General features: G+C 44.1%; 1 protein-coding gene across 5 annotated transcripts in view; it reads left to right on the plus strand.

Moving 5' to 3' along the window:
- Window positions 1-27,080, plus strand: part of FGGY (FGGY carbohydrate kinase domain containing) — a 421,503-nt gene that overhangs the window by 21,817 nt on the left and 372,606 nt on the right. For all 5 annotated transcript variants that reach the window (XR_002100291.1, XM_019531523.1, XM_019531522.1 and 2 more), the window contains exon 2: window positions 26,603-26,663. The gene's annotated coding sequence lies outside the window, so the exon portion shown is untranslated. The remainder of the gene's footprint in view (window positions 1-26,602; window positions 26,664-27,080) is intronic.

A 27,080-nucleotide genomic window follows, 5' to 3' on the forward strand; every position in this document is an offset into this window, starting at 1 on the left:
CCTCAGGCTCTTCACTGTAGTTTAGGCTTCAGCTTTCCTGGCTTCTGCCTGCCGGTGTCTTAGGTTTTTGCCTCTAGCAGAGCTCAAGACCTCACACATCCCTGGGACATTCCTTTCCCTGGCAGCCCTATGCTTTGCTACAGCTCTTGGTGTTTGGAATAGACTACCAGCTGCACAGGGGTCTGATCTAGTGCTTATCTGGAGTCAGTAGAAAGATGCCCACTATTTCAGTCACTTTGGGTCAGGCTGCATTGCATTATAGTCGTTCTTCCCTTGACTACAGTCTGCTTCTGTCTAAAATAGTATTGTCAAATGAGCTGGCAGGCTGGATCTAGACCACAGGGCCTCTCAGGAGCCAGATCACCCATCTCCAGATCTGCTCCACCGGACTTGTTGCAGTGACTCTCTACATCAGCATCCAAGGAGCTAAAGCGCTGCTGCCTGCCACTCAAGCCCCAGATCTGTAGTTGCCTGAGCTGCAGTGTCAACCCTGCCAGCTTCAGGGGCGTGGGGAGGGACTCCACAGGCTTTAGTTCCCAGCGGCACCAAAAATGCTATATTTTTACCCTCTGGCTGTTGGCCTCACTAATGCTATGGCTCTAGCACCTGCGGCTCCAGGTCTTGAGTGGTGGCAGGGTTAGTTGCCTGGCTGCTGGTAGTCACGGTGAAAAGCCCTGCAGGCCAGATGACCCATCTCTTGAGGGCTGGATCCAGCCTGCGGGCAGTATGTTTGATACCCCTGTTCTAAAGCATTTTAGACTAGAAAGGGTGTGAGAAGCACAAGTATGTGTTCCCTCCCCCATTTGCTAAGGCACCAAGCTAAGAGGGATCTGTTAAGACTCTCCTTCAAGGACAATATGATGTTCAGAGCTGTTTCCCCGAGTTCAGGTCTGAGCGCCTGTTTTGGCTTCAGCTCTCCCAACGCCGGTCCTCTTCTATTTGGAGAAGCCAAAGACTTGCGTTCACAAGTAACTGGAGAAGATGGTGAGTCTGCCCGTCGGGTTCAGAGCAGCTGATCCAGGGCACATGAAGAAACTCCGGAGAGGCCAGTGTCTGAATGGTTGTCCTTGCAGCCATGAATTTATACTGAGGAGACCAAATGAATCCTGAAGCTAATGCAAGCATTTCCCCTCTCCACGCAGAGACCCCTTTCCACCCTAAGCTAGGGACCTGTCCCGCTCTGTCTTGGGCTCTGCCCTGCCATGAAATAGCCCCTGCATCTGGGTTTGCCACAAGGATGATGCAGAAATCACATGCTCCAGGGAGATGCTGACCCGGCTACAAGGTGGTTTCATGTCATGCTTGTTTCGTACCAGCCTATCATGAAGGGACCATGGGATGGGGGTGCCTCAGTCCCACCAGCAGGGCTGCTGGGAGAAGATTTTGCAGCTGCTAGCTGCTGTGGGAGCAGCCAGACCAATTTGGTCTCTGGGGGTTTTCAGTCTATCACCCTTCTGGGTAACACGATGTTCATTCTCTCCCTCCCATACGCACAGTGCACCCAATGAATACTCATCTGCCTGCTGTCTGCCCACAGAGCACAGCAGGAAGGAAGCTGCCACTCTCTGAAAGGGGGATATAAAAAATACCAGTCAGGCAAGCCTCGCATATTGTACCAATTCCACTAGGACTGAAGGAATCCTTTGCCCCTGTGATTCATGCTGAGCTGTCCAGTCCATCCGGCAGCAGCCCCGTCAGGCAGCCACCCACAGTTAATCGGGTGCTGGCTGCTGGCTGCGCCTGGCACAAGAGGCTATAGATTTTCAAGTTCTTTTTATTAGTCAGGGCACTGGCACTTCCTTTGGCATCTGTCTATCGGCAGGAAGGGGGGGGGTGTGTGCGTGTGTGTGTGTGTGTGTGTGTGTGCGTGCTTTTCTTCTTTTACACATTTGGAAACTAAAAGTTTGATTCAGACTTTCTCCCTCTTCTCCGTTTCCTGTAGGTTTGAGGCTCTGGTTTTTGATGATTAGCCAATACCAGCTGTTCTGGGGATGAAGATGTCTCAAATCAATTCTATCCTGTCTGGCTTTCCAGGAAGAGGCTTTTTTTTTTTCCTTTCCCCTGTCATCTGTGATTGAAATTTATCAGAGCCATTGCAAGCAGGAAATTTGCTCCTTTACCAAGTGTGCTGTACTGTTCCTTGTTTTTATTGTTTTAACAATTTCCAGAAAAAAGGCACAAAACAAACCTACTTCCTCTTTAGAAAGTGTGGTTTTTAACCTCTGAGATGCTGATTTCACTAGCAGAATTTTTTTTTTTTTTTTTTTATCTAGGGTTATTTGAAAAGTATTTTCAGGATCACCAGATTAAAACCTCAGCCAAAATTCAATCTCTCTAAAGAATGGGACTGCAGAACAACTTCAACCCTCAGAGCTTAAAGATAAATGCCTGAATTCTACATGTAGGTATCAATACTGTAATGAGCTCCCCCAGAGAAAGAACATCTATGCAAAGCCCCTACATAAAGGGGCAAACACAGAGATCTTCCTGAGAAAATGTGGTTTGTAAACACCAAAATAGAGATGACCCAGCTTTTCAAGGCAAAGGGAAAAACTGACTTAAAATTTGATGTAAAGTTTGGGTGCATTAGTATTTTTTTATGTCCCTTCCAACACACACACGTCAGAACTGATAGAAGACAAGGTTCTTTGGGTAAATCTGATACCTTTTTATTAGACCAACTCAAATAGTTGGAAAAAATCTTCTTTGCAAGCTTTTGGGCATAAATACCCTTCGTCAGGCTGAGGAAGCATCTGCAGTTGGTGTGTGCTCTTCCTGGAGGGAATGAATAGTAAAGAAGCCAGAGGCTGGGATGCATGCAAGAAAGGCAGTCAGTGAAGATGTAAATTGAGGAGTCGGTGGGTGAGAGACAGATTGTGGGGGAAGGGGGCTGGAGAGGGGAATGAATGTCGCTAGTAAATAGGGGAGAAGATAATCGTGTTAAATAGTAATAGTGGTAAATAGTGGAGAACTGATGGAAGATACTCTGGGATGTGCGGAAGAAAGATTCTCCCTTAGTTCTCAGACATTTTTGGTATGCTTCAACAATCAAAATACATCTTGCTTTTTTCCCTGAACAAAATTCTAGCAAACATATATACCCTACTGCAGGCCACAGGAAAACAATGGGTCTCTTCATAGCTGGGACTCAAGCTCAGGCAGTTAAACTAGGACCCATGTCCATTGATCTCAGTGAAAAACCCTAATATAAGAGAGAGCTCTCAGACCACATCCTGTCATCATTTTGCACTGAAAACCACTACTGAGGTCAGAAGTGTTGTGCGAAAATTTATGGCAGGATACAGTCTGCTTAATGGCCCTGTGAAGGTTGTCAAGCCCTAAACTAACCTTTCCTTCTCCATCCTGATCCTGCCAGTTCTCTAAAACTAGGTTTGCACAAGATATACAATCTCCACGGGTTGATCAGGCACAAACAACACAGGCATTACGTTTATATACAACTGTGAGCACAGATGGGAGGCAAACCTGTTACATGACACACCGTCCCGTCTGAGTGTTTTTTGTTCTTATAAGCATGAGCTGGGCTAGGCTAGGTCCCTTTAACTTCTCAGGAGTGGGGAGCAAGGAAAGGATGGCTGCCTCCAATTTACCTTTGACTTAAGCAGCTGGAAGGGTTGCTAATTATTATTTCAAGGGAACACCTGGGTGACTTTGTTAGCAAATGTCTTTCACCTGTGACCAGCTGAGATTCTTTCCTGGTTCACAAGTCAAATTTTAGCACTGCTGAGCTGAGAGGGGCTGAAAGGTCTAAGTTTGATGTCTGTAAGAGCACTGTTTCTTGGACCACCTGGTTCCAATAATAGCAAGGACAGGTCTGTCCTTTAGCTTTATGAGAGAGAAATTGAGCTCCCTTCAGCTTATACAAATCTTTCTGCTAGGACCTTAAGGACTGAGGTCCTGTATGTTATGAATTAAAGTTAAAGGATAGTTCACTGGCTAGAGTTTTTGAGTTAAAGGAAAAGGGTCCTGCTCATAGCTTTGTCACTGCCTGACTGCTTGATTTAGGTAAGTCACTTAACCTCTGTCTTTCTCAATTTCCTCATTTGCATGAAAGGGATAATGATTCTCAGCTGCCTTTTATATAATACTTGGAGTCTAGTTATGCACAGATCTCCATCTACATGCTTGGCTCTGACCATGTTCTTGGTAAAAGTGAGGGTTTGTCTTGGAGCCTTAGCCAAAATGCTTCCTATCCTCAGCACAGCTGCCACCCTCTGCACTAGAGAGAGGATTAAATTAGTGCACGGTGAAGTAATCATTCCACCCTTACACGCATTGCTTACATAATGTACACAACTGCATCTAAGCAATAGTAAATTTAGCTGAGGATTGTGAGATCCTGCTTTCAGGGCTAGATCCAATGAAGAACTTAGGTTCCTGAATCCAAAATGATGGCCCATAAACCTCTGATCAGCTGCCTATTCCTGGCTGCATCTCCCTGTTTGACTTTAAAGAGTCTCAGGAACCTAAAATTCTGCTTCTGTGCATGTCCAGAACAACTACAATTTGAACAGCTCGGTGACTATCCCCCACCTCACCCCGATCCAGGCTAGAAAGTAGGTAGTTCCCTGTCTCTATCCCTAGAGGGGCCTGATCTAGTAAATAGGCTCAAAGCATGGTTACCAGCCAACACCAACAGAGCTATACAGTTACCTTTTGATACAATAGCCTTATGGCTAGATGACATGACTAGGGTGATGGAGGCCTGGGTTCAATTCCTTCCCAGCTTCTTTGCACTGCACAGAAGAGTGCCCTATCCACCTCCCAGCCTCTCTTAGACCTAGTGGGTGGAGGTGGAGCTCTCCCCTGCCTCCTGTGCTATGGTAAAGGAAGAAAATCAAGATTTTCATGTCAGAGTGAAAGAAGGCAAAAGGAGCAGCCTGTTCAGGTGGCCTGGTGGTTAGACAGCTCACCTGGAGTCAGTCCTGGCATGCAGCTCCTGCTTTCTGGCTTGCTTCTGCATTTTGCCAAACCTGTTCAATGCAAAATAATGAAATGGTCCTGGAAACAGGAAAGTTTTAGTATTTTTAACTACAACACTAATCTCCGAATTGTGAAATGAGTACACTGGTAATAAATGGCATTTTCTATATCCTAGTTGTAATAAGTCTAATTTAAGAGAATGGTGTGATGGCACTGAAACCTAATGATGGTAAAGCAGATATCAACATTGGCTATTTTTCTGTTGATCAGAGCATGAACAAGAAGTAGATAATACTGTATAACCCATTCCATTCTGTAATAATAAACCTAGAAACCTGTCCAAGCAGATACTGGACCATAGCAAAATGACTTTCATCCCCATTGTTGCAGTCTTTGTCTTCAAGACCCCTAAAGTGTGACTTCATTCATCTTCCTGCACCTTGCATCCTAGGTATGGGTTGCTCAGGTGGGCCATGAGTGGAATAACTAATGGCCAGAATAGCCAAGTGTGGACTTTTTCAAGAAAGTGTGTTTTGCTGTTGTTGGAAAATGGGGATGTGTCAAAGCAAAAGCTCTTCGCGCAATTGTATCCATGTTCTAACGCAGGGGCAGGCAATTATTTCAGACAAAGGGCCGCTTACTGAGTTTGGGCAAACTGTTGAGGGCCGCATTTCCCTTTCCAGTGCAGGGAAGCTGGAACAGCCCCATGGTCCCAGGCCAGAAGCCTCTGCTAGGCAGGGGTTTCTGGTCGGGGGGCCAGGGCTGGGCAGACCTTCCTGCTGGGTCCTGCCACTAGTTTCCTCTGGGTCCTACTCCCCCTGGCTCCTGTCATCTTTGACAGGCAGCTAGGAGCAAATAAATATTAATTTTATAATTTTTTTTAGGGGCCCCGTGGGCCAGATAGAATGGCCTTGTGGGCCGGATTTGGCCCCCGGGCCATATTTTGCCCATCCCTGTTCTAATGGGATGCTCTTTACGGAGGTTTTTTGGATCCAAGGTGGAAACCTTAGGCAAGAGATTGGCAGAAAGAGAGAGGGTCTACCAGTACAGCTGATAACCTACTCTTCAGGAAATGTAGCTCCTGTTCTGAGGACAGGGTGTTTATCTGTCTATCCCTTTCTGACTCTTTGTAAAGAAAAAAAAAAAATGAGGTCCCTGTTTCAGCCCGACATGGAACAAAACCAAATGCCAAACTCCTGAAATTTCTTTTCAAAATGGAATTCTTGTTTTCTGGCCAGCTGTACTGCAGAACAGATGTGTGTTTGTGGAAGGTGTTGGAAATGGAGGCTTCCTCTTAAACAGGAAGTGTGCGAACCTGCTACCCTGCTCCAGCCAAAGGAGGAGACCTTTTGATTCCTTTTACAGCTTGCTCTGATCATGATGCAGTTTGCGTTGAGTATCTGAAGGCAGCTGTAGCACAAACAGCAAGTGCGTGGGTCGAGAGGAAAGATAACGTTATGTTCAGTGCACTGCACTGGATTCACAGATCCGGGATCAATGTTTGGCTCTGCCACTTATTCCTGTCCCTATATTTTTCTGTGCCGCAGCTCTTTGCCCTCAGGAGGTCATCTACATGATAGAATTGTGCTATGGGTGAGAAGTTAAAGTACTGTAGACACCTTTTATGTTTAATTTAAACTCCTTTCAGGTTAGCTGAATCTGTAATCTGTTTAGACTGCACCAAATGAGCCACTTGAAAAGAAAAGTCTGTCTACACAGGGAGTTGCACAAGTTGATTAAAAACCTATTTTGGTCAGTCTAGTCCAGTATTATGAAAAAAGATGCCGGAGTAGGACCCTTCCTCTCAGCCTTATCTGACTAACTAGGCATGATCTATACAGTGCCCCATGCAGCGATTTCAGTATGGTCTCTAGACACTGCAGGAATGAATACTACTTGTTAACCTCAGCAAGGAGGCACCTCCTGCTCTAGAGCTCCCTGTAGCTGCTAGTTTGGCACTGTTGTCTAAAGAGGCTGTATGAGCACATCTAGTTTCTGGGGCAGGGATGTTGGGGAGGGGAGTCAAGGGAGGGGAATGAAACACTTCAGTGCGAACGCAACTGGCACTTTCCAACTTCCATTGGCTTGGGTTGCCGTAGAGAATACGAGCAAAACATGGTGAGAAACACCTGGAGATTGGCCTCTTCAGCAGCAGAAACTAAAACAAACAGCAGCTTGAATTATTTATGAGCTTCATTGCAATCCTGGAACTATGTCCCCTTTGAATGAAAATGTGCGAGTTCAGCCTGCACAATGAAGCCACAGCACTGAAATGAAAAGGAATCTTTTAACTGCTTCCTTCTATTGTCTTATCTTACTGTCTGCCTTGCCACTAATGTTCTCTTTGGTAGGAATTTGTTTAGCACCGTGTTTTTGTTCCCAGGAACAATTCAAACAAAAATACTGCTTGGAGAGTCAGTTTGGAAAGTACATATGGAAATCTTTAGGACCGAAAAATAGCACGAAAGAGTATAGAGATGGTTGTGACTAGCAAAACAAATGTTTAGTTTAAGATGGAGAAGAAAGCTATATTAGGCATGCTGCACTTCCATCTGGCTAGAAATTGAGAGACTTAATGCTTGATCTTGTCAGGCATGGAATGGAAGAAATAAAAAACCTTTGAGTATCTCACAGTCCTGCCCCGTCTTCAGGACATTCTCCCTACCACAGACACCAAGGGACCTTAAATGCAAGTCAAACACTCCAAATGAGGAAAGAAAAATCTGTCTGAACAGGAAGCTTCACATACTGCGAGTATAATTGAGTTTAGATAATTAAGGGGGTTTAGAGTTGTAATTCAGAGGAGACTGGGAAGGGGAGGACAGTTTAATTGAGATTGCTTGTCCATCTGCAAATTCTCTGCATGGTCTTCTGTAGCACATCCTGGTTGTTATTCATCTTGACCTAACGGGTTTGATGTAGTTTGTATCGACCTTTATTAGCAATGCTGCAGACTTGCATCTACATTATAGAGTTATTTCTTTGGTATGAGAGAGGTTGATAGTCTCTGATTTTTACCTGCTGGATAAAATGGCGTTCTGTAACACAGACCAGCAGAGACTCCCTGTGCCTGAAGAAGGGTGACTGCACCTGAAAGCTTGCTAAGAATTTTTTTCCAACTACTCAGTTGGTCTAATAAAAGAGGTCACATCTACTCCAAGCACCTTGCCTGCATTTTGTAATCTACCCACTTGGGGACCTGGCTGATGGCACTCCCAGGATTAGGAAGGGAGGAACAACTCCTCACTTGGTGTTCCTCCCTTCACTGGAGTCTAGAATTCACCGCTATTATTCATAGAGACAAATCCTGGCCTTTGTTATACCAATTTTAACCAAGATGAGGATCGCGCTTCCTTGAATCAAATGAATATAAAAACCTCTACCAGGAGAAGCCCCTGATGGTGGTAGCAGGCATTACAAACTGGGCAGTTGAGAGGAGATAGCAACTCAGTTCCATAACCTTGGTGGCATGGTGCTTAACTAACTTTGCATGATGTATAAACAGGAAGAGCAGTTTAGGAAGGCATGTCATGCTGTGCCTCAGAAACAAAAGTAATGCCCAGACAAGCTCTGCCTCAAGAGACTGTGCTGGTGTATGAAGAATGCTTGAAGTTATTGTTGGCAGCTATGCCCGCTTAAGCTGTGATCTCTGCAAATCTCAAAAATGAAGAAGGACCAGTCCTGACCATTAGCTGATGGGATGGTGCCAAACAATCTAGGGTGCTGCAGGAAGTTGTGCTGGTGATTCAGTAGGTGGCATGCTTTCCTCTGAGTCCATACTGAACAAATGCAGACACGCAATGCTAGCGCTGTTCTGTTGTCAATATTTCTATGGCCTATAGGCATATCTGAGTTTAATTTAATTTGAGGCTTTCTTCAAACAGCTAATGGAAGTTTCCTGATCACAGGCCTGGTTCTCAAGGGGGACTTCAATCACCCTGACATCTGCTGCAAGGGCAATACAGCAGTGCATGGGGCCAGACGTGATGCACCCAAGGGTGCTGAGGGAGTTGACTGATGTGATTGTAGAGCCACTGGCCATTATCTTTGAAAACTCATGTCAGTTGGGAGACGCCCTGAACAATTGGGAAAAGGCAAATATAGTGCCCATTCTTTAAGAAGGGGAAGGAGGAGGATTTGAGGAACTATGGACTGGACAGCCTCATCTGGAAAAATCATGGAGCAGGTCTCTAACAAATCCATTTTTAAGCACTAGGTGGAGAAAGAGGTAATTAGGAAAAGTCAGCGTGGATTCACCAAGGGCAAGTCACACCTAACCAACCAGCACTTTTTAGCAAGGCTTTTGATATGTTCTCCCACAATGTTCTGACAAGCAAGCTAAGGAAGTCCAGCCTGGGTGAATGGACTGTAAAGTGGACAGAAAACTGGCTGGGCTCAGACATTGAGGCATTGATTACTACCATCTCTTTGGCAGCTGGTATCAAGTGGAGTGCCCCAGGGGTCAGTCTTCAGGCCTGTTCTGTTCAATGTCTTCATCAATGACCTGGAAGATGGGGTGGAGTGCACCTTCAGCAAGTTCCCAGATGACACCAAACTGGGGGGAGTAGTAGATGGGCTGAACAGTAGGGCTAGGATTCAGAGCAACCTAGACAAATTGGAGGATTGGGCCAAAAGGACTCTCATGAGGTTCAGTAAGGACGAGGGCAAAGTCCCGCACTTAGAATGGAGCAATCCCATGCACCAGGATGTGGTGACTGGCTAAGCAGCGGCTCTGCAGAAAAGGACCCAGGGGTGACTAGACAATAAGTTGAATATGAGTCAACAGTGTGCCTTTGTTGCCAAAAAAGGTAACAGCAGCCTGGGCTGCACTGGTAGGAGTGTTGCTAGCAGATTGAGGGGTCGTGATTATTCCCCTCTATTCAGCACTGGTGAGGCCACATCTGGAGTACAAATGTGGATGTGGACAAATTGGAGACAGTCCAGTGGAGGGCAATGAAAATGGTTAGTGGCTGGGCACATGACTTATGAGGGAGAGGCTGATGGAACTGGGCTTATTTAGTCTGGAGAGAAGGAGACTGAGGAGGGATTTAATAGCAGCCTTTAACAACCTCAAGGGAGGTTCAAAAGAGGATGGAGCTGGACTGTTCTCAGTGCGGGCAGATGACAGAACAAGGAGCAACAGTCTCAGGTTGCAGCAAGGGAAGTTTAGGTTGGATATTAGGAAGACCTTTCTCACTAGGAGGGTGGTGGGGTTATCCACAGAGGCTTTAGTCTCTTCATCCTTGGAGGTTTTGAAGACCCAGCTAGACAAAGCCCTGACTGGGATGATCTAGTTGGGGAAGGTCTGGTTTTGACCAGGGAGTTGGACTAGATGTGACCTCCTGAGGTCCCTTCCAATCCTCATTTTCTATGATTCTATGATGCTAAAAGCAGTAATGCTGCAGTAGTATAGGCAGCCCTGGGGACTTGGCACATATGATGGCAGATGGAAAATGACTTTCTTCAGAGCTCTTTTTGCTCAAAATCGCATACCTTGTGGAAAAGATAGAGAAGATACCATACACTGAAAACACCAATCCTGGTCTGAGTTCTTGAATAATTGATGCTCATTTATACACTTAATAAGTTATAAGATACATCAATGACTATAAACATAAACCTTTTCCATGTTTCCTTGTCTTTAAAGAAGAGCAGTTGGAGGGATAAAACGATACTAATCTCTCTCTCTTTTTAAATCCATATTATTAGTTGCCTAAGTGAACTGGTATTGTCTCTAAGATCTGCTACCATTTATATATATATTTTTTACATTTGTAACGAGGGTTTGATAAGTAAATATCCTAGCACATTAGTAGCAATTACTCCCTTCATTTCAGCTACAATGTGAGCAAGATGCTAACCAACCACTTAGGGTCTGATTCTGATCTTGCTTGCTTTGGTTGGCCCCTGGAATAATTCCTGTAACTTAAACGAACTGGTTCCTCCTTTATACTTGCATACCTGAGATCAGAGTCTAGACAACTTTGCAGCAGGCCACATTTCTTAACTTAGAAAGGAGCCTAAAGAATTTGAAAGGAGAGGTCTTAAGTCTACAATTGGTAGCAGGCCTGGTTTGCTTTGTTTATATACAGCATCAAATCATCTTGAGTAGGAACCAGAGTGGTCCCTCACCTTAAGGACCTCGGAGGAAATAATAAAGGAATCTGAAAGTGTATTGTTTTTGCCCATTTCTGTCTCTCTCGCTTTTCTTCAAGTGCTTCAGTACAGAAGTGACAGTTTAGCACAATGGGCTCTTTACTATCAACAGAGTCTTGTTTGTGCCAGGAATCTGTTAACCAGAAAGTGGGGGACTAATTCTTGAACACTTTCAGTTAAAGAGTAGGAAAAAGACTGTGCAGTGACTGCTGCTGTCAGGTGTTCCCATAGTTATAGTCATTGTTACTACACTTCTGGGCATGGGAAAGAGGACTAAATAACCAAAGAGGATGTCTCCAACTGATATTCTCTGTCAGATTGATATCCGTCCAAGATTTAATACTTCCTTTCTCTGCCAACCACGGATTAAGAATAACATGTTTTCAGGATATGGGAAATCACTAGAAATCTGTAGTGGTTGGCTCTTGAATATTACTTTTTTGTAGGAACACGCGACTGGAAGGGACCTTTGGGGTTACTGAAACCGGTCTGCTGCCATTGCAGCCATGTCATAGAGCTTCATGATGAACTTTTCAAGCTTCATCGCAAAAGCAGTGAGCACTTGCTACTTGGATTAGAAAGCTGTTTAAGAATGTCCTTCCTTTAACCAGTTCTTTTACTAATTCACATTTTCTCCAGCTTCTTTATTAATTTCTTACATGGTATGGCATCAAATGCTGAAAATCCAGGTGAGAGAGGCTACATTTCTTTTGTCTAGTGACACGCACCCCACTTTGGAGACCACTGACCTATGTTTGTTTGCTGTTCCACCTGGTTTCTGTTATTGGATTTCATATTCTGCACCAGTAATTCAAGTTCCTCTCTATTTTTTACCTAGGGTTTTTACATTAATGTACGAGCATTTCAGTTGACCATACCCTGCCCTCTGGATGGATTAGGTACAGTCCTTTCACTCACTGTATTACTTTCCTCACAGCTGATTTAATCGGACTTAATACTTTCCTTCTGTTTCCCATTCATTCTTCTTCTCTTTCCTCCCTTGTGATATCCTCATTTACCCAATTGCTTTTCTCCATTATGTTAAAACTAGGCATGGGAGGTTACATGAGGGGAGAAAGTTGGGACAGATTCATTTCTCATTTTAAAAAGCTTCTCTTGTGAATCGTTCCAGCCCCCACCCATGTCAGAAGGCTATTTCCCTAGGGATTTGGGATGTACTTTCATCCTTTTCCATAAATGCATCCCAATGGTTGAACATCTAAAAAACTCACTTCTAGCACCAGGCCCTGGACCCTCTTTTTCTAGGCATCAGAAGACTGAAGGTTACCTGTGAGCATCTTAGCCAGACTGTCAATGATCCTCCTTCATCGGTTGCAGCAAAAACCTTACAGTGCTGTTTGTCCCAACATGAAGAGACTCAGTGGATTCTTCCCTGATCTCTTCCAAATCCTTTGCAGCCTCCAGTCTGCATCTCCTATTCTTATTCCTGGCAGACAGCTACGTTCTGGATATGCTTTGGTGACAAACCTACTGTATTTACTCAAATAGAAGATGACCGGGATTATAAGATGATCCCCCCCAATAATTAGATTCTATATAGGAAAAATGTATAACTTTATTATAATTTTCCAGGTAAATAAGCTAATTATTGCCGGCTTGCCTTGAATTTGTCCCTCTCCCATTGCTGTAGTAGGGACAATTAAATCTGGAGGGTAGGTAGCTCCCTTGCCCTGCTACCAGCTAGTTTCCCCTGTAGTCCCTTCCCCTCTTCCTTGCTGTCAGACCCTTCCCTCCCTGAGCTTGTGGAAGTGAGGAGCAAATTTGAAAACAATAACCTTTAAATAAAACATGGCTGTAGCAATGTGTTCATAGTGTCCAGAATTGATGCACATAACCTTTTTCTGCAACTGCTGCAAGTTTTAGCACAGATGTTTCATCAACATGGTTTTGAGGAACACTTTGGCACCTACTTTTTATTTTTATTTTTGCAAAAATATTTATTTCTAGAGATATAATACCTCTTCCAGCCTCTCAGACCAATACGGTTTTCATTCAGTAGTCCAAACCGCACCTTTTACAGTTATGCTATTCTCATTCCTGTTACAATAACTACACCACACGCCTGCACTCCCACGTGCTTGTGATTGTTGCAATCACCTTTAACTGTGGCAGTCACACAGAGGACTGTCTCAAAGCTCTCTTTCTCTCCCCACCCCCTCCCAGTTTCTCGCCTGTTTCCTCAGTCCTTTAATTCATCATTGCAGTCGTCATCATCACTGTCATTGTGTCCATCGTCATTCTCTGCAGTGTTGGTCCTGCCTCTGAACAGTCTGTGCCAGTCTTTTCCCTTTCAGTCCATTTCCCTCTGCAGTCCCACCCCCCCCAATCATCTTCACCCATCTTTCTGTAGTATCCCTACATCTTAGTCCCATTTTGATGCAACCCCTGAGTGGGAGGTTTGTGTGTCTGTTCACGAGCAGGTTCCTGGTCTTCTGTGGGGCATTCCTGAATTTGGAAATGAATGGGTTGAAGCACGCTATCAGGGTCATACGAGCAAACAGCACTGCCTCTCTGGTTGGGATCTTGACCCCTGTCACCATCAGGAGTATGACTGCTTTCCTCCACACCTCCCTGGCATATGGGCAGAACCAGAAGAGGTGATTATTTCTGTTTTTCACTGGCAGGTTTGCCTGGGGCAGTTTGGGCCTCTCTGCCCCTCTTTGTTTTTCAGTGCCCTCGTGGGGAGTACCTGGTGGTCTACCTGCCTGTTCAAATCCGTGTGCTCCTGCAGATTCACTCCCATGCAGCCTGGCAGCTGTCATCAGGTAGTATATCCACACTCGACAAGCTGTCTCTTGCCCGGCTGAGTAGGCAAGCTAGCTCTGAGAGCCACGGAGAGCGGGGATCCTGGGAAGCAGTGCTGCAGGAGGGCTCCTGGCTAACATCTGAGCTGGGGTAAGCAGCTCTGGTTTGTGGCAGGGATTAAGGGAAGGTGAGGAGGTTCCAGCTGCCCCACAGAGAGAGGGGTCAGAAGACCAGAGGGTCCAGGGAGCAGGTAGGGCCAGGGTGCCTGTAGGTCTAGGAGCAGAGCTAGGGCTCAGGAAGGGCTGAAGACCAAGAAGGGCCACAGCTGGAGACTGGAGGGGCTGGACAGCCCAGGGGTCTCAACTGGTTGAGGAGCAGGGCCACGGTCTAAGGAGAAGGACCAGAGGCCAGAAGGACCACAGCCAGAGACTGAAGAGGGCCAGAGTGCCCATAGCTCAGAGAGGGGCTGGTGTAAGGATGAACTGAGCCAGGACACTGTAATCTGTAGGGGCAGATATGATTTGATCAGGATGTATGACATCTGCAAGACATGGGCGTAGATACTGGGAAGGTAATCAGCCCTTACAACACTGAGCATGGACAGTTGTGTTGAGGAGTGTGAGACCAGGCCTGGGGAACTCTGGGGCAGCACATGCTGCTTTGGTGGTGGATTAATGATGTGTTTCATGAGATTTCCTTGTATGCAATTATAAGACGAGGGCCTTTTTTCCCTGTGCCAGTTGGAAGGGGGGACACACTTTATCTTGTAGTCAAGTAAATACAGTTTGTTTAAGTTTTTTTTTTTTCCTTAAGCAGGTTCCCCAATTGCATTGACAAATTAGTATGAATTTCTGGTCCTCTTCCTTGCATGCTGCCTACAAATGATCCCCTCTTCCATTCTCTGTCACCATTTGCTGGATGATGTCCTTGCTTTTCCTCAGGTGTTGTTCTCTGATTTGCTTCCATCTTCCTTTTCTGGGACCACCCGCTCTTCTCCTCTTCCTGGCCACCTCGCCTTCTGATACCATTCCCAATGGCTCCAACATAGTTCCTCGAGTCAGCCCTCCGCTCCAAGCATTGCCATCATTTTGCGGCTCTTGGTACATCTGGGGTAACATTAAAACAACATAGCAAACCATGCACCCATCCCTGCACCCACATCCGCATACCTGACCTGTCCAGTAAATCTCACTGCCTGAAGTACCAAGAAGTATCATAACTGCACAAACAGGTTTACATGTCAGCATCTTGAGAAACGCAAGTCAAGAGCAGAGGAGGGAACTTCCCCTAAAGTTTCCTTAATGCCTCTGTTCTAGTTTTGGTGAGTGGCTGGGTGGGGCTTATTTTTTACATCACTCAGGAGCAGATCAAAGCCAGTGTAGACATAACGTTAAGTGTTAACTCTGCTGCCTAACAGAAGATTTTGCGCATTTTGGGGGTGGAGGGGCCATCTTGAAAACACTGTGACCATTTGTTTTTCTGACATCCTTAGGAAAATTATCACTTTCAAAGTGAGTGGGAGGGGAAAACAATATTGTCTTTTGGAAGGGTGAGATGTACCACACGATGTAGCTGCAAAATGTTGACTGTACTCTAAAGCAATCTGTTTAATTTTGTGCTCTTCAACATCTGTGGACTCATCCTGGCAAAAGTGAAGGATCACATGCTGATAACATAAGGTACACAAGAGTATTCAATATGCAGTGCAAACGATGGGTAAGGAGCTGGTCTGCTTAGGGGAATTTCATGCTTGGTCTTTGTGGCATGGATAAATGATCCTTCTGCTCTTGCTGCTGGACAGCTTCTGATTGACACTCACACAACTGCTAAAAGAGATGCTCTCTACCTCTGTCTGGTAGCAAGGGACAAAATACCATTCCAGCTGGTATCCATGAGTTCTGCTGTACAGAAACAAGTGGTCTGACTGCCAAATGATTTTTCTTATTTCTGAAGGTCATTAAGGATTTCATTTACAGTCAATGTTCGCACCCTAACTTGAATGCATGCATGTGATCTTGTTTCCTCTTGCTGCTGACTGAGTTCTGCTTATTCCACTCTATACCAGCTCTTTCCCCAACAAATTCTTCAGTTTCTCTCCAGCCCTGACCTCTGGGACATTTTTCCTCAACTACCTCTTGGAATTCCTAATGCCCAGCCAGGACTTCAGCCCCTCTTGTGTTTTTCTTTGTCTCTACTTACTGCTGTTCTTTCCTTGTCTTTCTCTCCTTCCCTTTGACAGGAAATGGGACGAATACAGAAGAAACCACTTCCCTAAACTTAGGTGAACACAAGGGAAGGCACAGAGATGCAGATACTCCCATGAGTCTGAGACTTGGTGTCTGTAATGAGGACAAGTAGGGAAGGAGCTATTGCTTACAATCCCACGGTGCTATGGGGCAGGAGGAAAAGTAGTTGAAGAGGCTCACATCTCTGCCCATTCTAGCATGAACTCCATCCTTCATATTTTGTTTCTAACTAGATTCACTGAATTAAGCTGTAACCAGGTGTCTGTGGGTTGGATTGCACTGAAGACTTAAAAGGACTAGTGAGGTCGATCCAGGGAACTAGATTCCGACAAAGGGTAGAAGCCTCTTTTCTAGACAGTAGCACAATCATTATTCATGTGTGTGGCAGAGCACCAGTGGGTGCTTGCCATTTAAGGGCTATCACAGGTTCTGGGGGAGCCTATTGTTGGGAGCAGCAGGGAAGAACCTTCCCTGCTAAACATGGTAAGGGGGAAGGTGGGTATCTGAGCACCTAAAGGGCTCTGCCACTGTAAGAACTGGATCAGGCAGCAGGCAGGTGTGGCAGGAGAGTGAAAAGCATCAAGCCTGAGGACCCTTTGGGATAGGGTGGGGTGAGTGTGGGCCTGGGGAGAGAAGGGGTGGTATGGTGAGGATCAGGGAGGCAGTATGAAAGAGACTGGGTGAAAGCTGGTGGAATGTGAGAGCCTTCAGTGAGAGGGAGGCAGTGTGAGTGTGGCCTGTAGCTGGGCAGAAAAGAAGAGGTTCAATGCTGTGATGAGTTGGGCCCAGCCTCAGGCCACAGCTTAGCACAGCTGTTAGTGACATCTGCGAGGCATGGGACACATGTAGGGATGGTCGGAGCATGTATGTTTGGCCCTTGTCAACAGGACAGTCAAAGGGCAGCCTCTTGCCTAACTAATAACTCAATTATTTACAATCAAGGTGTGGCAGGCGAGCAGGTGGGCGGCATTGCCCAAAGGCAGGTGCATGGCCAGGACTGTGCAGGTCAGGGAGTTCTCACTTGTCACAATCTTTTTTTCAGTGGTGTGGTGCTTTTTCAGTGGTATGGGCATACCCTTATGCCCTATCGGATTTTATTTTTCCCCAAGAGCTACCCGAGCAGTGACTGTTATAAAAGTTGTTCATACTAATAATTGTGCTAGCTGGCTAGCAGAAGAGACTTTCAAAGGCATGAAGGGTAGCTACATGTCCAGATTCCATTGAAAAATGAGAGAGATTTTCAAAAGCAGTTTTCCTGGCACCGTCAACCCTAGGGTCTCAAAGACTTCCCAACTTACTACAGTAGGGGTAAATGTTTCACAAGTGCCGTAATGGATCATAAGCACCTCGTAGGTGCTTTTGAAAACTGTACCTCAAATCTCAGACCCCTCATAGAAGACAAAGGTACTGATATTCTCCTAAGTGGGTAAAGTAAGCCACGGAGATGAAGTAACTTGCTCAGAGTTACTTAATCATTTGTATACATGTCTCTTGACAGCAGCCTTGTGCTCCAGACTCTAGACCCTGCTGCTTTTTTAAGCCATTACAATATCTAACCCTAATAAGTGAAGTGTTGCTGAACACTTACAGATATTCACAATCTACTGAGGAACAAAATGGGTTCTTCAAACATATATTCTTCTTTAAAGTGCACTTAATTCAGTGCTGGTTTGGTTTATAATATCCAGTGGGGCACTCTGAGGATCAAAGTACAGTTCTAATATTTTCTTTTTAATACTTGTACAATTTAAGTTCCTTAATTTGATGTTGGAGCGAAAGGGGGGGCAGAGAAGAGACCCAATGGAAAAATAAATCTTTGACTTGCAGTAAAATTCACCGAGCTCTCTCAAACGTTGAGTATCAGTGTTGTTTCGTTATTAAACCACTGTGCTGTTGTTACCATGGGAACAAAGCAACAAATATTTGGAGCCATGTAACACCTTCCACTAAAATTCCAGACAAGAATATTTTGGAAAGTGCTTCTGTCAATCAGACCGCTCCTGTTCATTGAATGAATGCTTTGTCCTCCCACTACAGCTCAAAGAGGTGGAACTCCTCTCGCAGCTTTATAAACAGGCCTTGTGTTTACATTTTTGAAAAAAGGAATTAATTACTTCAGCACTCCTTTCCTCGGTCCAGATGATAAATACGAGACTTCAGGAATGTCCCAAATTAAACCATAAAGGGTTTTTCCCCTAAAACAATCCCTATATTTCCATAGATCTCTACTGGCAACTTGTCAGATGATTTTACCTTGAACCCAACACGATCAATCCAGAGATGAAAGAGCAGCTGAAATAAAATTGAAGCGGTGGCCAAAGGTTATATTTATCTTACTAGGATAACATGATCCATCTATTTATCACCAGTGGAGAGGGATTTTTCAACATTGCCAAGGTATTTCTTACCTGAGGCTTCCCATCTGTCTAGGTTTACAGCTGTGGGTGAGGGGAAGAAATTGGATTAAAAGGTGCTGCCTTTTTAAAATTAAAATGATGAGATTTGTCTTCCTTTGTCTGCTTCCTTGGTTTCACCTGCAGACCAAAGTCAACATGTGTTAACCATTGAAATGCCAGAAAGCTGCTGGAATAGTTTGCCAAAAAGGAAAACCCTAACAAGTGGAGAGGGAACACCGTGGGGAATCATGATGTGTTGAGCTTTGAGGCTCTTCTGAAGTGGAATTTGTTATAATGCTTTCAGTCTGTGAAGCACTTCTTTATGCAAAGAGTCTGGAGCTCCTCCAAGATTGGGGGATGGGGGTAGGGAGAAACTAGTAAAGCTAGCTAAAATATTCTAAATTCCAACAGAACTTTTCTTCCCCAGTTTTTCCAGTGAGCATTTCCCTGTGCATTTTTTTTAACTTCCAGTGTAGTAAGTAAATATTCAACAGGTTTCAGTCTGGAAATGCAACCATGGGTAAGAATCATTTTCAAACTTCTAGAAAGGTTGGAAGGACTCGTGGCTGATGGAACATCCTTTAAAGCATTTGTAACCAGCCCCTAACTGTAATTGCACTTTCTTTCAAGCATTATAACAGGATTTTACATAGCAGAATCAAATCTCTCTTCCAGGCTAGTGGTAGACGATGTGTCAAGCCCTAGCACATTGCCCGACTTAAAGGGAGTGTGGAACTCAAGCTACGTCTTTCTCTTCATTTCCTCTCAAATTGTGACTGCGGGTTGTTGCCTTCACAGTCAATAATCTCTACTCTTTTTTTTTCCTTCAGATTTGTGCCATTCACTCACTTTCCTGGGGTTACACTGGCATAAAACTGGAGTAAGTACAGGTCTACCACATGCCAGGCATAGGTATTAAATTATATTATTTCCAAGGTCCATCTACTGTTCTATCAAGTAGTGATGCAGAATAATCATGCCTAAGGCAATCATTTCAGCTATAAGGTCTCACAGCAACATTAGATTTTTGCTAATGAAAATAGGCTCCTCTATCTGTTTTCACTTTTTAATAATGCTGAAAAGGGCAGTGTTATGTTTGTCCAAGGACATGCAGAAATAAATGACCCCAGCCATAAGTATGGGGATGGGTGCTGCTAGATTGGCAAGCATGGAATATATTGTAAACATAATGTAAAACTATGCATTATTTGCCATTAGCAGATTCAACAGGAAGTAATTTTAGATTCCCATGTGCACATTCAGCACATTGGCACATCTCGGAGGTGCTTGTCTTGTGTCTAAACCCTTTTCATACCCTAGGTACCCCTGACATAACATGTAGCATGACCATCCATTCTAAGATAACCCTTTTCAATTCTCACACACCCACCCAATTTAAAAAGCTCTCAACTTGTAAATTTATCAGTCATGTATGCCAAACTCAAAACATTGCATTTTTTGTAATTGTGTGCACTTTCTTGTTTTCCTGTCTTGCATTTTGTTATCTTTTCCAAACACTCCCTAAACTCACTTGACTAGTCAACATGAGGAAATGTTAGAACTGGACAATTTTTTGTTTGTTTGTGAAATGTCCCAAATTCACAAACAGTTTTGTCTTAAGTTCATCAAACAATTTTGGCTGGAAATTTGTTTTACAGAAGTACTGTTGCCTTTCAATCCAATTGTTCAGTGGCTAGAGCATTCACCCTAGCTAAGGGAGATGGGGATTTAGCTGTGTTCTCTCTCTGAGGGGGTCTGAAACCACATCTCCAGCCTCTAGAGAGATTAAGTGCCTTGGTCAATATGCTATAGGAAATTTTAGAGTTGGAGGACCATTCGTTTTCTCCTGTTGACACCATCACGCTTGGCATATAGGTATATTTTCACTGGAAAAGATTGAAACCAAGATATCTCACTTCTGAGCTGAGTATTTTAGCCATCAAATTAGAGAGCCGTTTTTTCTTTGTCTCTGACTTGTTGACTGTTTAAATTCGTTTTTCACAAACTGGAACAGTGCCAACAGGAGAGACTGCTAGAAACCGTTCAAGTGTACCTTGTTGCCTAGCAGTTGGGGCATTTGATGGCAGGTGAGGAGTCCTTCTGCAAATGCAGTCTCTGCTTGACTGGGGCATCGATCTGAAATGCCAACATTTTCCACCAGCCATGGTAAAATAAAGAATCTGTCCACCGACTCTCATTTGCCTCACGTTCTTGTTGCTTTGACTTAAATGTACTCTGCAGCAGCTGTTGTTGAAACCAATACAACTGTCTTAGAGCCAACACATTTGTATTTATACCGGTGCACTAATGATCAAATCCACAACTTATATGTTGTAAACATCCTACAGATGGCCTTGGTACCTCATTGCTTTTCAAAACCATGTTTTAAATATGCTAAAGTAACTTAGTGTGATGTTGTTAAATTTCAAGCCGATGCAACTAATTTGTCTTGAGTGGGGAGTGTGTTCCCTCTTCGTTTTAATGTATCCTTCTGTTAAATTGAATGATCACCCTGGTGTATGAAACGGGTACCAAAATCTCCCTTCCCTTGGAACTCTTCCATGCAGTTCTTGGGAAAAGCCAGACGGGGTTCCTGTTAAGTGGTGAACATTATAATTTCCTCTTTAGGTGAGCTACTTACTCAATACTGCTCCCAGCCTACTCCTACTGACCCTGGAGTGATACCTACATGCAGTTGTCATAGATAATGATGCCTGCCTATTACAGAATATAATTCTCTTTCCATGGAGGCTCAGGGCTCTTTGTCATTTGACTTCATTGCCAACAGGACTGGTTCCAATGAACATCATTCCCTGATCAAGCCAAACAAATGAGGCGCACACAGCATTTTCAACATGACTGTCCCTGTACTCATGGTTGGGTGGATCAGGACCATGGTGAGCCAGGTCCTTGGTTTCCCATTAGCTGGGTGTTCTTTAGAAATTGTCCAAGCATTCTCACTGCAGCTTTTTTTGTGGTAGAAAACTAGGTTTTTGACCAAATGAGCAATTTTGAGAAAGAGTGTCTGTAGAGAGAGGGTAGGCAGCTTTATTTCTATGCCAGAGAAATTCTTCTGACTAATTTTCATGTCTACCCATGAAATAAGCTAGAATATCACCTTGAAAATGCAAAGAGAAAATACTGTCAGGTGTACTTGTAACTGAAGTATTTCTCAGAATTAAAGTTGTTGGACCTGGGGTCATATCTTTTGTGCTGTGCTTGCGCAGCACCTATAACAATAGGAGCCTGATCCATGAACCTATGATTCGGGTTCCTAGGAGCTATTGCAAATACAAATGAAGAAGAGCTACCAAGCAGGATGCTTCTGAGGCAAAAGTCAAAATGCTCTGCATTAACAAACAGTGCAAGTGTAAGACATTTGAGGCATAGCAAAACATTCAGGCATCAGAGACCTGGTTTTGACAGTTTGTCATTGTAACCACTGAAACATTAAAGGTCCTATTAAAACCTCATAAAAAAGTTATTCAGTGATGCTTGAATATGTAAAATAAAAACGCTTTCATAGCTCAGCTTTATGGGCATGTATGGCTTCTAAGATTTTTGAGAACTTTAGTATATTTTTATACAAGTCGTGAACTCTGGATTATTTAGCAAATTTTGCCACTTTTTTCTTTCTTTCCAGGCTTTCACCATTGCTTACAACCCAAACCACAAATAAAGCATTAAAATTATTGATGTGAGCTAAGCAGGAGGGCTTTTGCCAAAAATAGCAGAGTTCACTCAGGCTTATTCTGTGTAGCTCTGGAAAAATTATTCCCAAGCTATGGCAAAGATCACATTTTTTCCTTTCTTCACTAATAGCTAAAATATTACCTTTCAAGTGCTCTGTTGTTCCTGCAGCTGGGGGATAAGCAGGTTGGATAGAGTTTAAGGTAGCTACATGAACAAGCCCAGCGGCTCTGGCCTCCTGGTAATACACTGAAAGATTTATTAAGGCCGTCTCTTCTGCCCCCAGTTCTTGTATGGCAGGAATAGCCTATGCTTTCTTTCAAGATAAAGCAAATTAAATAGATGGACAAACAAAATCCTTTATTTGACCTGGGCTCCAGGAATTCTATTTCACGTTCTTTCCACTTTAATGAACTGCAGAAGAATAAGTTTAGTAGGTGTCAGGGCTCTTTATAGTGGTAGGTTTTGAATGGAAACTTGCAGTCCTGCTTTGTGGTGAGTGTAACTCGGAACAAGAGGTGTGCTCAGAGATTCAGAGACCTTTTAGGATGGGAAAGGACGTGGTGCATAAAGTTAGGGTGTGTATATAAATATAGCACCTGCAAAGGCTTGTCTCTGTGGAAGCACTCGGAAAAGTTAGCTTAATCTTCGGAGCGTGAAGTTACAGTCATCTAAAACATTTCACACCATAAAGTGCTTTAAGTTATTTGCATTGACTTCACACCCTTATAATTTGCCTGCTTTTTCCTGAGAGTTCCTGTGTAGACATAATAAGTTGCATGCATTAAGGCTGAAGCCATGCCTCTGTAACCACTGCCAACAGATGCGCAGGGACAGTTGCCAGAGGCATTTTACCTAATTTGGGGGATTTGGGGCAGAAGCAGCATGAACCAGAATGCGTGCAGCTAGTTGTGCAGGGTGGGCCACTTACCACTGAGCCAGACCAACGCTTCCAGCCTTTGCTTTGCTGTCCTGATGCTAACCTTGGTCAGCCCTTGCACCTAAGGAGTTAGTCATAATCTATCCATATTGATACAGAGCCTTTCAACATCCTTGTTTTGTCTTCTCTTACTGGAAGAAGATGAAGAGTTAGGAGTAGCATGGCCCTTTGTTCATCTTCCTTCCAACATGATAGCTTTTGTTGCTATAAGATGTACATTTTGCCTCAGCTGAGTCAAGTGCCAGTTGTTCTTGTGCTGAATCCTAGTAGTACCTTCACTGAAGCTAGCCAAGACACTTGCTTAGAGGAATACCTGATCCCCCAAGACAACTTGGGGAAGGAGGCTAGCACAGGATTAGGAGCTGCAAGATCTGTCTCCAACTCTCCCACCAACATAGTGGTGTCTTGGGCACATCACTTAACAGTTTCTGTCTGTATCTCACAAGAGAGATGGGAAACTAAATTATCCATGCGTGGATTAACATAGATCCTCAGAAAGAAGGGGCTGTAGAAGTGGAGTTTTCTGTTGTCACTATGCTTAATCTGTCCACAAGCCTCAGGTTTAATGTGTGTCCTCATTTTTTCAGGACATAATATGACCTGGAAGAAAATGCATCCCTGATGGAATTACGTGCATTATGGTAGTGTTATGCCTTCTGCTCAAAAAAACTGGCAGTAGCTGTTGTTAGAGATAGGGTCCAGAGTTTACGGACGATGTTTTAGCAGAGTACCTGGGTCCAGTTCTACACCCACTGAAGTCAACTGAGTTTTGCTACTGACTTTAAAGCATCCTTTGTGTTCAAGCAAGTGAGCAAACATGGCAGAAACTACTGCAGGCCTGTGTAGAGGTGTATATGTACTAGGATGGTGATAGATTGTACCCTAGTTCTGTGTGTGAGGTTTTATCCTTAGAGAGTAGTAGCTCCTGCCAGCAGGAAGGAGGGACGAACGTATTGTCTAGGGACCCGAGGGGCTGCAGAATAAGCACAAAGGGAAATAATGCGGACTTAAAGGACAGTGGCAACAAAGGACAGGGCCATAAAGGAGAAGCCCAATCCAGGGAGAGACACATGCCTGTAGGCTCCATTGCCAAACAACACGAAAAGAAACACATGCACATCATTGTTGTGGGAGTTTTTCACATTAGATCAAAAGGACAACAGCACTGCAATCTGTTGCTTGTACAGAAAAAGCAGCAGAGAGGAGGAGGATACACATGTGGGCAGCAAGAAGCCTCTTGAAAAACAACTGAAGAAGCAGCCTGGGAGAAGGATCTTGCAGGGTGGATCAGAGTCATAACGCAGTGAGAGAGGAATGAGAGGGCACAGGAGTGGGTGAGGGACAAGCACCCTAGTGAATATTAATTGTGGCACAGGCTCCATTAGAAACCGTCCCTAATGCTTCCACTGCTTGTGCCAGGAATACGCCGTGCCAAGCAAGTTCCCGTGTAATCCAAGTGCTATCTTACAATAATAAAAACTGTTGCTGAAAACCACAGCTGACTGCAGCAGAGCTATGGGATGGAAGAACGGTAAAGACATAATACATGAACATTGAAAGATTTGTCGTTCTTTTGTAGTGGAGGTTTGCACTGCCCTGGGCCGTTGCTGTTTGCATCTTTGAAATGTATGGGGGATAAGAGATGATAATTTATTTCACAAGATGTAGCCACTGTTTGCCTTTTCATAGAAAACGTAGAAAATTAGGGTTGGAAGGGACCTCCCAAGGTCATCTAACCCCCTGCTCAAAGCAGGATCATCCCCAGGTAGATCATCCTAGCCAAACTTTGTCGAGCCGGGTCTTTAAAACCTCCAAGGATGAAGAGTGCACCACCTCTGGGTAACCTGTTGCAGTGTTTTACTACCCTCCTAGTGAGAACATTCTTCCTAATATCTAACCTAAACTTCTCTTTCTGCAACTTGACACCATTGCTCCTTGCTTTGTCATCTGTCACTACTGAAAACAGTTCAGCTCCATCCTCTTTTGAACCCTGCTTCAGGTAGTTGAAGGCTGCTATTAAATCCTGTGTCGGTATTCTCTTCTTTAGACTAAATAAGCCTCAGCCTGTCCCCATAAGTCATGTGCCCCAACCCCCTTCACCATTTTTGTTGCCCTCTGCTGGACTCTTTCCAACTTTTCCACATCCTTGCTGTAGTGGGAGGCCCAAAACTGGACACAGTCCTCCAGATGTGGCCTCACTAGTGCTGAACAGAGGGGGGAATAATCACTTCCCTTGACCTACTGGCAACACACCTACCAATGCAGCCCAGTGTGCTGTTAGCCTTCTTGGCAACAACATGCTGGCTTATATATTCAGCTTATTGTCCACTGTAACCCCCAGGTCCTTTTCTGCAGAGTTGCTGCCCAGCCAGTCAGCCCCTAGCCTGTATTTAAATCCTAGTAATCCATTGGTAAAGTCTCATAGGACTTGGAGAGTGCTTAGGGTCTGCATATTACTCTTAATTACCATCAGACTTTGTGCCAGAAATAAAGTACATCCAAGAATTTGGAATTTGACCCTTAGCAGTCCAGCACTGTTCCACTTGGTCTCAGTGATGGCACACCTCCTATACAGTGATTCTCATTAATAGCATGCAAGAAAAAGCTAAGATTTCCTAATCAGGTAATCTGATTTAGGCATTAGCCTAAAATAAAATAAGGTATTTTCAAGATGTAGGAAAACACACTTTCATTCCTGATCGGTATCTCAAAATGCCATGCCTCTCTAACCATACTTTTAAAGAAGTATCAGAAACTATGAACACAACAAATTTCAGGTGTAAAGGATCCTTTTTTTCAGAGGGTTGGAAGGGAAAAGTGTGTGGGGTGGGAGAAAAAAACCCATTCAAAATCCATATTATTTTGGTAACTGTTGCAATCTGGGCTTGAGTCAGTGTTTACGGCTGTCTAGTACTGGCAAATATAACAGGCAGACAGAGAATCCAGGTTGACTTAGGGATCCCAGGCTTGTGATTAGAAAACTTTTCTCTTGACATGTGAACTCGATGCTTTTTTCATATAAATGTCCTGATGCTGGGAATGGCTAGAGAGCTCCTGATGTTTAGGTTTGGTTCTGTTTCGAGTCCCTTTTCGGAGTATAAATATGCTTAAAAACATGAGAAGGAGTTACACAAAGACAATGCAACATAAGGGAGTGGTAAAAAATGACTTTTAATGAGGGACTGAACATCTTGATGAAAAAGAGCCACGGGCCTTTAAGTTGCTAACTTGGTTCGTAGCCAGATTCAATGGGTCTCAAATTCAGTGTGCTCTGAAAGCAGGTTTTGCTTTGGCCTATATTAGAGCAGCACAAGCAACTCAAACTTTGGATGAAACTCAGAACTCCCCCAAACTTAAGGGTAGATGCACCTGTGACTCCGTTTTGGACACTGAAGTAAGGGGAAAATATTAAAATATTGGCTAATTCTTTTTTTTTCTCTGCCCCCCACCATCTCTCCTATTAGGAACAAAGGTTTTGCAAACAGCCTGGCTAGGATAATACTTCACTACATCTCTTCAGGAGAGGTAGAGAAAAGCAGCTTTATTTATTTTGGTTTCATTAGTGGCAGACCAACCTCTCAAATGAGCATAAAGTTTCTTTTTTTGCCAGCTCTAAACAGATAAAATTACTACTTGGTAAATTCCACCTAACCTTTAAGGCTTTCAATCACAGCAGTAAAAGCTACTGTGTTGCAGCTCTTACTTCTGCTAAATTGTATTATAAGCACCTTAATTACAGTGTAGGCCGTCTGATGGCCATAGAAAAGGTTGACTCCCAAAGAACGCATGATAACAAGGGTGGAGCGACCCTGGTAGGATTTTTTGTCTGTTGGGAAAGAAGGGCTTTTGCAGAGGAGAAGATTAATAGTAAACAATGCTAATCTAAATATATCTCAGACACAAGACCTCGCATTCCTCCAGCCCTGTCTTTTCAGGGGATGT

Source organism: Crocodylus porosus, unplaced genomic scaffold, assembly GCF_001723895.1.
Source record: "Crocodylus porosus isolate Cpor-Errol unplaced genomic scaffold, CroPor_comp1, whole genome shotgun sequence".
NCBI lineage: Eukaryota > Metazoa > Chordata > Crocodylia > Crocodylidae > Crocodylus > Crocodylus porosus.